At 35.0% G+C, this 12,581-nt stretch overlaps 2 protein-coding genes across 9 annotated transcripts in view; one reads left to right on the forward strand and one right to left on the reverse strand.

Moving 5' to 3' along the window:
* LOC105218914 (G-protein coupled receptor dmsr-1) overlaps positions 1 to 12,581 on the reverse strand; it is a 463,512-nt gene that overhangs the window by 226,101 nt on the left and 224,830 nt on the right. The window contains exon 1 of one of the 8 annotated variants that reach the window (XM_054234673.1): positions 12,064 to 12,172. The exons of the other annotated variants lie outside the window; for them this stretch is intronic. The gene's annotated coding sequence lies outside the window, so the exon portion shown is untranslated. Of the gene's footprint in view, positions 1 to 12,063; positions 12,173 to 12,581 lie in introns of those variants that run through there. 8 annotated transcript variants of the gene reach the window in all.
* The window catches only part of LOC128922794 (uncharacterized), a 150,622-nt gene that overhangs the window by 74,190 nt on the left and 63,851 nt on the right, over positions 1 to 12,581 (forward strand). The gene's annotated exons all lie outside the window — the stretch shown is intronic.

Genomic DNA, 12,581 nt, shown 5'->3' on the forward strand with positions numbered 1-12,581 from the left:
GCCCACTTTTCCATAAAAATTACATCCAAATGTGCCCCTCCCTAATGGGATCATATGTTCCAAATTTCATTTTCATAACTTTATTTATGGCTTAGTTATGACACTGTATAGGTTTTCGGTTTCCGCCATTTTGTGGGTGTGGCAGTGGACCGATTTTGCAACCATTTTCAAAAGCAACCTCCTCAGGGTGCCAAGGAACATATATTCCAAGTTTCATTAAGATATCTTAATTTTACTCAAGTTATCGCTTGCACGGACAGACGGACGGACAGACGGACGGACAGACATCCGGATTTCAAATCCTATCGTCATCCTGATCATTTATGTATATATAACCCCATATCTAACTCTTATATTTCTTGGTGACACAAACAACCGTTAGGTGAACAAAACTATTATACTCTGTGCAACAGGTTGCGAGAGTATAATAAAGTAAAAGAACTCGAAGAAAGTACACATATGTACATACATATATAAGTTGAAGCGAGTTAAGGTACTCTTTTTTTTGGCCAGCTTATTCGAAATCTTTATTATATATTTTTATCAAGAGTCTTATCTCAATATTTGAAGTTCATTTACCGTTATGAAGTTCGGACATACCGTTATGAGGATTATTAGCCGATAAAGAGCAAATATTTAGAACTTTAAGGTGTTTTCGTTTCGAGATATCGACTTAACTCGTTTGGTCGGATCATTAAAAGCAAACGAACTGTTAGTGTTTTGCCACTTGTTTGGAAATTTTAACTTATTTAAATTTATACCAGAAATAAATTCCAGGAAAGAAAGCAAAGTTTACAGTTAAAATATATTTTGAAAAGGATTGCCACCTGTTTGTAATTTTAATTTTATAAAATTGATATATAAAACCAGTTCTTACAATAAGGGTATCAAACTAAAGAGCTTTGAGAATAGTAAGAAATTAAAATATTTTTTGGCACGGTTGCCATCTGTGTGAAAAAAATTATTTTGCATAATATGGTAGAAGAAGCGAATTCTTAAATATGGATATCGAACTAAAGAGCATTAGGATAAGAGTGGAAAACAGTGTTGCCACCTGTTTGAAATTTTTAATTTAACAAAATTTATATGAAAAACGAGTTCTTAAATATGGATATCAAACTAAAGAGATTTAACAAGAGTAAGAGTTGTAAATAGTTTTTTGAGCAGCATTGCCACGTGTTTAAAAAATTTATTTTATTTTATTCTAAGGAGAAACGATTTATTGCAATGAGAGTATCAAATTAAAGACTCTTAAGAAGAGTAAGCATTCCAAATATTTTTTTTGGGGCAGAGTTACAGATGGTAACAACTGGCAACAAGTGATTTTATAAAATTGGCAGAAAAAACGAATTTTTATAATATTAAACTGAACAAGTTGAGAACATACATACACATGAGTAACACACATTTTTACAATATGCAAGTGTTAAAAGCATTTGCAGAAGAAAATATTTTTTGAAGAGTGTTGCCACCTTTTTAAAACTTTTTATTATATGAAAGAGCAATATAATATGGATATGAAACTCAACAGATTTTAGAGACATTCTGGGAAGTATATAATTTAATGAATGGTTGCCATATTAAATTTCTAGTTAAATATGAAATTACAGAGAGAGGAAAATATGTCTGTTTTCACCATCTTTGGAAAAGTGATACCAAGTAATACTACAGAAATTCCGTTCCGCTGAACCCACCCCGAGGGTGCCAACTGGAAATAGATACCACAATGCCGCTACTGCAATAGGGACGGGCTAGAACAGTCTGAGTTGCTGCAGTCGGGGGGTCTCTAGCTAAGGTCTGGCCTCATCGCTGAGTGTTCGTTATTCTTCAATAGCACAGCATTCAACGATGGGGTCTTACTATGGTTGGGGGTACAGAAAGGGCTGGATCAAGGTGTCATGCAACCCGTGCCGAGGATCAGCCTGGCTGGGGGCCCTTAAATAGCCCAGTCTCAAACGGAGCTTACGGATACCTGGCGCCCTCCGTAATAAGATAGCCTTACTTGCGTAGCGGGGGCTATGCGCAAGACCTAATTTCCACTACACTCGTGGGTGCAAAAAATGAATTCAGAAAAAAATTAAGGAAAGACAACAGAGGAGTCCGGCGCTCCGACAAAGCCGGAAGGAACTAATTGTTCCGGAAAAAGAGCTACGTTCTCAACGAGCTCTAAAAAGACCAGTGAAAAGGCAGGAGCTAAGCTTGGCCTAGAGGTCATGGCAAGCACTAGCACTGGAGTTGCAGCTAACGCTAACTCCAGTAAAGCAACAACATCGGCGGCAGCCCGAGCCAAGCTAAGTAGCCAGAGTTTGACTACAAAGCAGGAAGGCAAAGGTGATGCCAAAGGTGCGGTTGTAGGTAGTGTCTTCGACAAGGAATGGCCCATTCTCACGGTCGAGGATGTTAAAATAGCAAAGTATGCGGAGAGACGTCGTGCTGTGTACTTATTAAGAAGGGTAAATCTGCAGGCTAAGCCGTCAGTAAAAAGACCGAAAACAAGGGTTGAATTAACCAAAAAATCAATTGCGGAGGTGACCCGAAACCGCATCATCATCGGCGTCCTGGATGAGGGAGATCCCGAGGGCAAAATCCCCAACACCCAATGGAAGTGGAGTTTGAGGAGCCTACAGCAGAACCTGGTGTGGAGACGAAAAGGGCCACAATGCAGATAATGCTGTTGCTTACAAACGACTCTATCGAACCGCTGACGAAAAGTGGCGGTCATAGTTAATGGCTTTACTAAGGTTAAAATAATGACCTACATACATTGTAATGTAAGGGGCTTTAGTCCCGGTGGATTCACAATGGGCCTCGTAAAGGCCTAGGTGCGTCATTTGACAACCACTTTACCTACCTACCTACCTAATACTACAATCATATACCAGAAACAACAAAATTAAATTATTTAGAAACAAACTTTAAAAAGCTTGAATACTCGTATTATATTTCCAACATTTTCTGCTGAAATACTAGAATTTCAAACTTTTAATATTTTTTATTCCTTCACTGCTAGCAATTTTATCGCAGGATCACCCTACAGTATATGCACACATCTCTCGGCTATGTGCAAATGCAGAATTATATTTATATTGTATGAAATATAACTTTTCGTGTATGGCAATTACGTGAACTTCCATAAATATTTACACACATGTGTGCAAGCTCCTTTTACCTATTCACTGCTTTTCACTCTTTGCTTGGCTAATTCTCATTTGAGATGTATCTAGTGTTATGCTTATCCGAGCCCACCGGAGTGTGGAGCATAAATTTGAAATATTTACTAACTCAGTTGATTGGTAAGCCAAGAGCTCTTTGAATGGAAATATAACGATACACATTTATTCAAGCATGAAGTGAAATGGAAACTTTTAATTCTCTTCTTTGTAATTGCACACAAAGCGTATGCATCAAATGTGAAGCAAGTTAAAGCTCTTGAAATGCATAAATTAAATGCCGTGGAAACAGAGTACCGTAATTGGTTCGCTTTAAAATTAGAATTTATTAATGGAAAATGTAAAAAACCGTTTGTTCAAGCGAAAGAGATTTAGTAATTGAGATTTTTAATTGAGATGCTGAAGCATCTGGCATGTGACCAGTTATGTTTTTCGGGAAAAGTTGCTGATTGATGGCGCTGAAGTCAAAATTTTTATAAAACTCGTATTTATCGATTCAAATAAAATATATTCATAAATATTTGCTCGAGAAATAATGCTGGAGATATCTTAATTAGCAGGCTATATCAAAACTTCGAAGGATTTCTATGAGAGAGAGAGCCATCAAAATTGAATCTATAAGTTTTGTAGTCAAACCTAATCCTCACAAGACAATCTCACAGCTGTCAGACAATTTAATTGCTATCTGACAGAAGTATATAAAGCCACTGACAAATTCTTAATGTAAACACGTCACTTAAAAACAACAATGGACCCCAAATAAATTTCTCGAAATATCCCAAATTGTCGCCATTAACTATTAAATGAAGTCAACTTAAACTACTTTAACATATTGCCAAAGACGTGTAGTATTCCTTAATTAACACAGCTTGCAGTCAATTCATTTACTATGGGTACTTAATTTTTTTGGCTTTCAGCCCAACACATTATTTTCGTGTATTTTACAAGAATTCATTAAAAAAAAAAACATCACATTACATGCTGTTAATGCTTCAGTTTCTCACGCTGTTTAATGATAATTAAGTTTACGGTTTTGACGAAATTCACAGCTTGACTTTATTACAATGAAAATGCATAAAGACGCAAGAGTTTGGCACTTTTTACTCGCAAGTTACAGAGATTTAATTACAAGAAACCACATAAATTTGCGAATAACGAAAGTCTAAAAGAAAGCAAAATGAAAATTGAGAAATTTGGTTGAAAAGTTTGCGTCAAAATTCTGGCAGAATTCACCGACAATAATGTGTTTGGGGAACTATGTATAGTCAGTAAGGTGTCAAAAGGTGTCTCTTTTGTCTGTGTTTGTTTTCTAATAATTCAGAGTTATGTGCGCTTTGTCATAATAGCGTCATTCTTGTCGTCAAATTTAAAGTTTTTTGCACACCAGTCAAGTTAATTAAGTGCGATTTTCACTATGTCAAATTTACTGACAGTCGTAGACAAAACAATGATAACAGTTGCAATTTTTATACTCTCGCAACAAAGTTGCTAAAAGAGTATTATAGTTTTGTTCACATAACGGTTGTTTGTAACACCAAAAACTAAACGAGTTAGATATAGGGTTGTATATACCAAAGTCTGTCTGTCTGTCTGTCTGTCTGTCTGTCTGTCTGTCCGTCCGTCCGTCCGTCCGTCCGTGCTACGGATAACTTGAGTAAAAATGAGATATCTTAATGAAACTTGGAACACATGTTCCTTGGGACCGTGAGGGGATTTCTTTTGAAAATGGGCAAAATCGGACCACTGCCACGCCCACAAAATGGCGAAAACCGAAAACACATAAAGTGAAATAACTTAGCCACAAATAAAGCTATGGAAATAAAATTTGGTATAAAGGATCGTACTGTGGAGGGACATATTTGGATGTAAATTTTCGGGGGAAGTGGGCGCGGCCCCGCCCCCAAATAGGTTTTTTTGCACATATCTCGCAAACCAATAGAGCTATATAAACCAAACTTTCTGCAGTCGTCATTTTTAGCCACTTCTTAATACAGACCAAAAATTAGAGAAATCGGATAATAGCCACGCCCACTTCCCATACAAGTTTAGGTTGAAAATTACTAAAAGTGCGTTAACTCACTAACGAAACACGTCAGAAACACTAAATTTTACATAAGAAATGGCAGATGGAAACTGCACTCATATTTTTTTACAAAATGGAAAATGGGCGTGGCGTCGCCCACTTATGGGTCAAAAACCATATCTCAGGAACTACTCGACAGATTTCAATGAAATTCGGTATATAATATTTTCTTGTCACCCTGATGACACGTGTGGATGGAATGGAATGGATGAAATCGATTTACAACTACGAGAACTTCCCATATAACTCAATTTTGAATTCCATCTGATTCCTTCACTTTATAAGATATTCATTAGGAACCAATGAAGATAGCGAAATAAAAGTTTACACAAATACTGATCCTTTGTATAACATGTGAAAAAATTGTCGAAATCGGACTATAACTTTTCAAGGCCCCAAATATGGAATATGAAGAATTCAGTGCCTTATGGTAATTTTTCACCGAAAATATCGGTAAATCTCTCAGATATCTTAATTTAATTCAGAGGAAATCTTTTCCTTCGAATAGAGTGTCTCTGTATCAGAAATGGTTAAAATCGGGTCATAACTTCCCCGAGCTCTCATATAGCTAATTACAGGATTTTCAAAAATACGGCGGTCTTAATTATAAATCGGCTAATATACGAAATATAATATTCTTAGCCATATTAAATGAGCATATAATCTTAGATTACCTCAGCCTATATACCATATATGATGATTTTCGTTTTTCTATTGGACTTTATAGCGAATGTATGGGTCAAATTGTGTGCTATCTTAAAGAAAATATAGCAATAAATTGCGAGAGTATAAAATGTTCGGTTGCACCCGCACCTAGCTTTTCCTTACTTGTTTTATATCAATTTATGACACTACTTTTCGGGCCTATTTGGAAACTTAGTGAAGTGGAAATATTTTCATTTATTAGTTTGTCATAAAAAGGGTACATTTGTCATTTTAACGTCAACGTTGAAATTGACATCATGAAAACTGTGCCTTAAACTATAAATAATTTTTTTCTATCCACCAGCAGAATTGAGTTATACCTGTTAAAACGTGTTAGAAGAGTAAATTTTCAAACCAAAATTCGGAAAATGAAAAGTTTGTAGTAATGGCACAATTTAGTGAATATGTCATATGATCTATTTATCATCCTGAGCCCGATTTATATCTGCATCAAGAATAAGCACAGCCACAATTTGTTGTAAGCAATCTGCAAACTATTTTTCCTATGGTATAACCTGCATTACTTTTAGTCGAGTTAACCTGGTACTTATGCTCTGACCTACTTCCGGTTCTCGCTCAACATTTCTTGGAATGATAACCAACCCTTTGAACACATATATTATAATGCTGTTTTCTGGTAAACCAATTAAGAATTCATATAAATTAAACATATTTTCTCCCCTTTTGAAGTCTAGAATTATACGGACCTAAACCAACTCAAGCATGTAATCTTGCGGCTAGACACATTACGATAACTGAGTCAATATTTTTCATTTGCCCAAATACATATGTATATGTGTACATACAGTGGGCAAAAAAAGTTTATGTACAAATCTCTTTCCAACATTCATAGTCTGATCTGGTATTTATACAATTGTAAAAAACGCTTGAGTGAGATAATATTATTTATCATAATAAATACCGAGCGACCGAACGTTTTGGCATATTTTTATGTTTTTCTATAGGTTTTGTAAGCCTTTCCTGGAGCAATGCTGAAACTTCAAAGCCTACTTTAATCTTTTAATATCCCAGCTATTAAAGCGAACCAAAAGTGTTTTCATAATTACATACAGACTCCATATGTATATATGGTAGTAGCCGAAAGGGTCAAGCAGCATTGCTATACATAAATATTGTGCGGTCGCGCAAAAACATGAAATAATTCATTTTTGTAGCTGCTAGTGGGGGGGCAATAGGGATGTTAAGTTTATAAGGTGGCTGAGAAGAGTTGCCACTTAACAAAATTATTGATTACAAGAAAATTGAAAACATGAAAAAACTATAGCAATATACATATATATCGTTCGTTTTTAAAGAGTTGCCACCTATTTAAAATTATTTATTTGATTCAATTCATAAAATTAATTTAAATATTCTTATGAAGATGTAAACTTAAAGAGCGTATATTTTTGGGAAGAGTTGCCATTTAATTAAATTTTTCTTTTAGTTTTTTTTTTATTAAAAATATATTGGGTTTTAAATTTAGAAAATAAATAAGTATAATTATGTAAATATGAAAGTAAAGAGTTTTGTGAGGACTTGTCGTTGAAAATGTTTTTGAGTAGGGTTGCCATCTTTCTAAAATTATTATTTAAGTACGTTTATAAAATTACTGTAATACAACATACATATAAATCGATTTAGTATAGATTTCTGTTAGAAATATTTGAGAAAAGGGTTGCCACCTCTCATTGAATTCTAATATTTTTATACGGTTAAAATTTTAAGTATTTTACTTCAATAATACACTAAAAATATGAAACTAGAGAAATTTGTGAAGACTCAAAGTTGATAATATTTTTGTGTAGTGTTGCCGGCTATTTGAAATTATGTATTTAATTATTCATATTTATAAAATTAATGGTATACAACAGTATAGGTATCATACTAAGATGATTTAGAATAAATTTCTGACAGAAATATTTTCAAAAAAAAGGGTTGCCACCTTTTTGAAATTTAATATATTTTTTTTGTTAGAGTAAAGAGGCCAATTATTACAATTCAGTTTTCTCAAAAATATAATTTCTAAAACATGATAGTCTCTACAATGAAGAAGACCTACACTCTGCATCTAATAAGTGTCTTCAACTTCAATCATGCACCCCATTTCGTAATCAACATACAATTGTTTATAGAATATTTTATAACACAAAATGATTGCACTTGAACACCAACAGCTCTTCCACCGGCGTCTCGGTTAACCACAAAGCGTCAAGGTGCTAGCTACTAAAGCAACTGCAACAACGCAACAACAAAAACAATTCAAATGAGTGCGCACTTGGCTTACAATGCGAATCCAGTTGGTGGTAAGTGAGACAAGTGCAAACACAATAGACATTATTTGTCGAGTATTTATGGAAAATGAGTGCTGAGAATTGTGGCCACACAGCTGGAGTTCCGCTTGAGATCCGTACAATTTGCATAACTGCGTAGTTTGCACAAGCAGTTAACTGTTGCGACAGCTGCTACGCTGGTTAGTGGTGGTATTATCAATGAGGTTTAATAAAGACTCAGAAAATTACATTTGTGATTCGAAAGATTTATTTAGCTGAGTGATAATTGAAACAAATTGCTCGAATTAAGCAGTATTGTAAGATTGATAAGCTTAAGATTTGTCTCTCTTAAATAGATTTAAATAAGTTAGCTGTACTCTTCGCTCCTCTTCCTCACAACTCAATTTCCTTCTATTAACATTTTAACAAGCGTCACCTTGAACCCTATAACTTGAACAAACACTAGAGCAGATTGCCACTTGAGAGGGAAGCCAGTGCTTCAGTAACTAACCCAAGCGTTATGTAACCGCTATTATTATAAGCACAGCGAGTGACAGCAGCTGCAGCCGTGCGGCTTGCAAGATATTAGAAATGCTTGAATAAGAAATATAAGAAATGAAGAGATAAAAATGAAGAAAAGAAATGTCTATGAAATGTGCTCATGCATTTCCGCCTATGCCACGCTACAACGAACAGACGCAGCAATCTGTGCACCGTGCTGTTAGTGGCAGTAGTGCTAAACGCCTGAATGTATGCTGCGTATTGCTACAAAAAATCCATGTAATTATTTTTCATTTTCTATGGATATTCCGCGCTTTTGCGATTTACACGCCACTAAAGCGCCTAGATGTATACTATGTACATATATACTGAGAGCGGCATCTAATGCTCGGCAATTTTTTATTGCAGCCTGTCGTTGTCATGACCAACGCACACTTATTCAACAGGATTTAACATTTAGCTATCGTTTTTTTAATGCTCTCGCAACAAAATTGCTAAAAGAGTATTGTAGTTTCGTTCAGATAACGGTTGTTTGTAACACCCCAAACTAAACGAGTACGATATGGGTTCATATATACCAAAGTGATCAGGGTGAAGAGTGCAGTTCAAATCCGAATGTCTGTCTGTCTGTCCGTAGCGATAATTTGAGCAAAAATTGAGATATCTTAATGAAACTAGGTACACATATTCCTTGGTACCCTTAGGAGGGTATTGCATATGGGCGTAACTGACCCTTTGCCACGCCCATAAAATGAAGAAAACCGAAAACCTATAAAGAACTATAACTAAGCCATGAATATAGTTATAAAAGTAAAATTTGATACAGAGGATCACACAAGGGAGGGGCATATTTGGATGTAATTTTTTGGGGAAGTGGGGGTGGCCCCGCAATACCATATCTCGTATACCTCGCAAACCAATGAAGCTATATAAACCAAACTTTCTGCAGTCATTTGCCTTACGTACTTAATTACACACCATAAAAATAGGTGAAATCGGATAATAACCACGCCCACCTCCCATACAATGGCTATGTTGAAAATGACTGAAAGTACGTTAACTCACTAACGGAAAACGCCCGAAACACTGGATTTTATAGAAGAAATGGCAGAGGAAACCTGCACTCAGATTAAAAAAATAAATAAATAAAATGGGTGTGGCGTCGCTCACTTATTGGTCAAAAACCATAACTCAAAAACTACTCGAGCGATTTCAATAAAATTCGGTACATAATATTTTTTTAACACTCTGATGACACAGGAGGAATATGGGTGAAATCGGTTCACAACCACGCCTACTTCCCATATAACTCAGTTTTGATTCCGTCAGATTCCTTTACTTTATAATACATATATACATTAGGAACCAATAAAGATAACGGAATAAAACTTTACACAAATACTGTAATTGAGGTTTGGCATCACCTGTGGGAAAATTGTCGAAATCGTACCATAACTTTTCAATCCCTCGGATATCGAAAATGAAGAACTCAATGCCTAAGGGTAATATTTCATCGAAAATATCGGTAAATCTCTCAGATATTTTAATTTAATTCAGAGATAGTATTTTTCTTCTAATAGTGTGTCACTGTAGCAAAACTGGTTAAAATCGGGTCATAACATCTCCATATACCTAATTATAGGTTTTACAAAAATACGGGTGGCTTTATACCGCATATATCGGTTAATGTGTGAAATATTGAAGCAAAATTAAGTGAGCATATAGTCTTGGCTATAGTGTACCTTGCTGTTGGAAATTAGTGAAATCGGTTCAGGAATTATCTCAGCCCTCATATACTATATATATATATATTTCATCAATAAATTGCGAGAGTATAAAATGCTCGGTTGCAACCGAACTTAGCTTTTCCTTAGTTGTTTTTTTTTTTATTCCAGATTTTGCAAACTACTGCTGCAGGTGTCAGCTGTTAGGTGGGGACCGCGGATATGCGCGCTTTAGTATTGAAAACGCATAACAGCGGCCATAAACATTTCAATTGAATAATTTATAGGTTTGAAGAAGAGAAAGCTTGTGTTATGGGTACATGTAGATTTGTATATTAGTGCAGGGTATATTTGCTGAATCAAGTATCTTCGTACATTAGCTGCGAATTAAGATAATGTCATTTCATTTAAATTTTTTGCTGCTTCTTTTCTCCTTAGTCCAAATGGAAAATTTAATTAGAATAACAGCTAGAATAAGAAAGTTGAAAAGTGCTCTCTGACGTGATAAAATGAATTAGTTGACTAACCTAGAGTTGGTTGGTTAACATTTTGCCAAATTTAATGACACTCAATTGACAATCGTACAATGTCCAAGATAATTAAGTCTCAATTTAAATTGTTGTTTCTCATAAACGTGATTACCAAGAGTTTGATGCTTATACCAGTTAAAAACGGTTTGAAAGAGAAGTTATCATTTGAATGAAATAGCTACTGACGTCATTACTTTGACAGCGATTATCATCAAATTTGACATAAGAAATACCGCAACTTATGAAAACTCTGACAGAACTTTAATATTATTTCTTTTATATTTTTCGAGTGACTTTAGCGTTTCCTTTATGAAGACTTTTGGTAAAATTTTTCCAGGAATAGTTTTCCGTCACATTTAGTCTATAAATAATGATTATTATTAGTTATGGGAGTTAATATTTTACGTTACGTTGAGAATGACTCTTGAAAGTGGGATACTATTTTTCAAAAATATTTGTTTTATACTACTCGATCCGAATTCGCAGTACTCTCCTTACTGCTTGCTCTCAGAAAATATTATCAAAAATCACTAAATATAGTTTCAAGGCTAATAATTGCTTTAGAAAGTCGAAGATAGATGTTTCCAAAAACTACTAGCAAAAAAATTCTTGTTTGTCTGCTCTGCATATAAATTAATTTAATTAACTGGACATTACGTTAGTCATAAAAACCTTAAGCTGTTCAGGTAAGCAGTTAAATACATAAATGTCCACGTACTATGCACATCAGCTGCAACGTTATGAAGTACATATGAACACACTGGAAATTCAACAAGACCACCACGAATGTGTTGAACAAGCTCTTATACACGTGCACACAAAACAAACAAATATTTATGCATCTGTATATGTATGGCTTGTGAGTGAATGTGGAAATTCAGAGGCAAATATTGTCTTATTAAAATGGCGACAAACACATTGAAATGAACGAAAGTGGTTGAAAGTGTTGGACGGTTTGGCGCTTTGAGTTTGATTTATACATATACAAACAGAGAAGATGAGCACACACACACATTGAGGCCCAAAGAGGCAACGAGCTGTTCGCATAAAGTTAATTAATTTGGCCAATTGACTTACCTAAACGCACAATGTCAGTAGAGAGTTTCACACAGACACACACATACATATATACTCATATGCGTTTTGGGGGGAATGCAGTGGCGAATTGAAGTTCAGCAACTGAAAGTAAGCGAATGGGGAGAAAAAAATATATAAACTTACATGCATATAAACAAGGCAATCCAAAAAAAAAAAAAAAACTTAATCACACACGCACACACACAGCGGTAAATAACGTTGACAACAGCTGTGCATATAAGCTCAAAAGCTAAATGAATTAAAGGGAAACAAAAGCTTCAACATATGTATATGTTATTTTAGTGCTTGTACGCTTCTACCGTTAAAACTAATAAATAAGCGTTGCCACCTGTTCAGTCAATTGCGCCAGTAAATGCCAGCAAAGCAGCTTAATTACGCCATACAATATTTGTTGTACTCCATTTTGTGCTTGTAATTAAGTTTCTTTTTCACAGCTTAAGCGCAGCTTTACAGCTGCTGACATGTGAGTACCTCTCATGGTTAATATGTTACCGGCA

Source organism: Zeugodacus cucurbitae, chromosome 6, assembly GCF_028554725.1.
Source record: "Zeugodacus cucurbitae isolate PBARC_wt_2022May chromosome 6, idZeuCucr1.2, whole genome shotgun sequence".
Taxonomy (NCBI): domain Eukaryota; kingdom Metazoa; phylum Arthropoda; class Insecta; order Diptera; family Tephritidae; genus Zeugodacus; species Zeugodacus cucurbitae.